Genomic DNA, 2,703 nt, shown 5'->3' on the forward strand with positions numbered 1-2,703 from the left:
ACCCCGCCGGCAAGAACCAAGGGCCCCTCCTGCCTCTTGCTGGTCAGCCGGTGTCTGTGACAAGATGGTCACTGCAGAGTGTGCGTCTCTGCCTGGGCTTGTGTGGAGCCACGGGGTGGGGGGGGCGGGGGGTGCAATTCTGCACCCACTAGACCAGGGTCTGCGGGGCGGGGCCCATGCGATGCTGTTGCTTTTTCAAACCCGGGCGGCTCCGGTGCGCAGCCTGTGTCATGGCCACTGCCATTCCCATGGGGGTGGCAGGCTTCGCCCCGGGTCACCCCCCCTCACGGAGATTTAGGAACACGCTGGGCCAGCGGAGGACATCTCTGGAAGGACCCGGGATAAGTCAGGTACAGAGATCGTTTTGAAAGCCTGAGCTCACCTGGGGACACCGGGCTCTGTCTCACCAGAAGCGCGAGGGCTTTGATGGAGACAAAGGACTTGGGATATTAACGCAAGAAACAACGGAACAAGGAAAAAGCAAAAAGTATCCAGACCGAGCCTGCAAAGCGCGCCTTTGCGGCCTGGGGGGGTTGGGGAGGGGTCCTCTTTCTGCAGTGCGTCTCCGTGCCTTGCTCTGTTGCTGCGTCTCAGCAGGAATGTTCTGGACGCAGGCTTTCTGTTGCCCGTGCTCTGCTCTGTGTGCTAAGTCCCACGCTGGGGCTTCCTTCACATGCAAGTGATGTGTGTCAAGCCCGGGGAGGGTCCCTGCGTCCTTGCTGCCTGCCGACCCAGGCTGCCCCCGAAGAAGTTGGGGTTCAAGCAGTTTGTTGCCGCTCGACCCTCCTTCTGGGGTCCGCAGAGTGAGGCCCCTGTTGGCACTGGGCCCCTGGCACTTTCACGGAGCAAACCCGTGGCCTCGCTGGTGGTTTGCGCAGGGTCCGGAGCCACCTGCCTCTGCTGGGATCACTCCCTGAATGTCCCTGGGGCCAAGAGCCACCCTGTCCACCTCCTCTGTTCTGAGAAGGGGAAGTCCCCGACCTGGCCCGGTCACCAGATGGGGATTGACGTGCTGGGTACAGACCCCTGGGCCCTGGGGACAGCCCCGAACATGCCCCTCTGCAGGGCCCCTCGGGGCACAGACCTCCTGGCTTGGTCCCAGGCCGTGTCCCTCCTGGGAAACCTCTGTCCCTAAAGGTTTGCTTTGCAGCCGTTCGCGGGTGCACGTGTGACATTCTTCCCAGCAACTGGCACGTTCGTGCCCCGCCCCCTCCTGCCTCATAAATACTTTACCAGCTGCTGTGTGAAGACTCCGTTTCTGCTCCTGAAAGACTGGAAACGATGCCCCCTAGACAACGGGGTGCGATGACATCATGCAGTGACATGGGTCACAGCCACCAGCGTCCTTCCTCAAACATTCCCAACAAGGCAGACAGGCCAGCATTTGCGGCCACACGAGGCACCTCTCCCACCTCTGACTCTGCACTTTGGCCCCTGGCGGACCTCAGTTCACCTCTGGGCGCTGGGCTCTGACCTGCCGGGAGGCCCCGTGAGCGCCAGGGGCCCCCAGGAGACAGATTTCATGCCCTGAGCTTCTGACGCCGAAAGGAAAGCTGGCCTGGGGACTAAGAAGGAGAACCAGGATGGGTGGTAGGAGGGGAGCTTCCAGAAAAGAAAAAAGCCTGGCAGCAAGGCCAGATGGCAACAGACTCCGTCACAGGGCACGGGCCTCTGGGGACCCACCCCCCAGCCTCGTGGCTGCAAACAGGCGTCATCTCCCCCTCCCCCCTCCCGGGCCCTCCCTCCAGAGCCTGTTTCCACACCCACGCCTCCTTCCCAGCTGTCCTGGACGCTGGTGGCCCTGCTCGCTCGCTGGCCCCCTGGGCACGTGGCCGCGGGCCCCTCCGTGTCCTACCTCGGGCAGCTGGAGCACGTTCCCGCCTGTCGTCACTTCTGCCCCCCTCCTGGCCGGTGACGTAAGCTCAGGCGTGCTCTTGCGTGGACGAGCTCAGAGCGACTTGCTCAGGCCAAGGATGGGGTGATGGGGCTGGGAGAGAATGAGAAGTTTAGCCCAAAGTCAACTGCGTGGGAGCCCGGCCTCACACCCCACCCCCCGCCCCAGAGGCTGTAGAACCAGGCCAGGGACCAGCAGTGACTCGGCTCTCCTGACTGCAGCAGCTGGAGCTGAGAAGTTTCAGAAGGCAGAGACCCCAGCGCATACCCAGCGGGCTTGGGGGCCCCGGAATCTGCACTTCTGGGCAGCCCTGCTGGGGCTGAGGACAGTGGCTTGTCTCTGACCACAGGCTGCAACGCTGGATGAGAGAGAGAGAGACCTGACCCCATCTGATGCCCAGCTTGCCCAGGCCCGATGAGCTTGACCCCTGACCCTTAAAGAGAACACGACACCCCAGAGGGTACCCAGGAGGGAGCGACCACACGAGGCTGTCGTCATGGGTGCGCAACCTGGGCCACCACACGGGGCCCTGCGTTGGTTTAACGCTCCGCTGCCGCCCTTCTGAAACGTGTGATGATTTCTGAACAAGGGCCCTACATTTTTATTTTGCACCAAGAGCAGATCATAGAAGATGCACATACTGGTCTCTGCCCTTGGTTCTGGGCACAGCGCTCCTGAAAGCTCCTAAGTGAGAAGAGCGTTAGGAGCATTTTTGTTCCAATCTTTGCTCTTTGACCGCAGTCTGACACAGAGCTCCTAAATCCCTTGGAATTTCCTGGGTAATAGCAGTGTCTTTGTTCTAACGAGGT

General features: G+C 61.5%; 1 long non-coding RNA gene across 1 annotated transcript in view; it reads right to left on the bottom strand.

Annotated features, from left to right (window-relative positions):
- LOC144220642 (uncharacterized) overlaps positions 1–1,905 on the bottom strand; it is a 2,978-nt gene extending 1,073 nt beyond the window's left edge. The window contains exon 1 of the long non-coding RNA XR_013331809.1: positions 1,856–1,905. This is a non-coding gene — a long non-coding RNA (uncharacterized LOC144220642). The remainder of the gene's footprint in view (positions 1–1,855) is intronic.
- Between the last annotated feature and the right edge of the window lie 798 nt (positions 1,906–2,703).

Source organism: Crocuta crocuta, unplaced genomic scaffold (genome assembly GCF_008692635.1).
Source record: "Crocuta crocuta isolate KB4526 unplaced genomic scaffold, BGI_CrCroc_1.0 scaffold129, whole genome shotgun sequence".
Classification (NCBI taxonomy): Eukaryota; Metazoa; Chordata; class Mammalia; order Carnivora; family Hyaenidae; genus Crocuta; species Crocuta crocuta.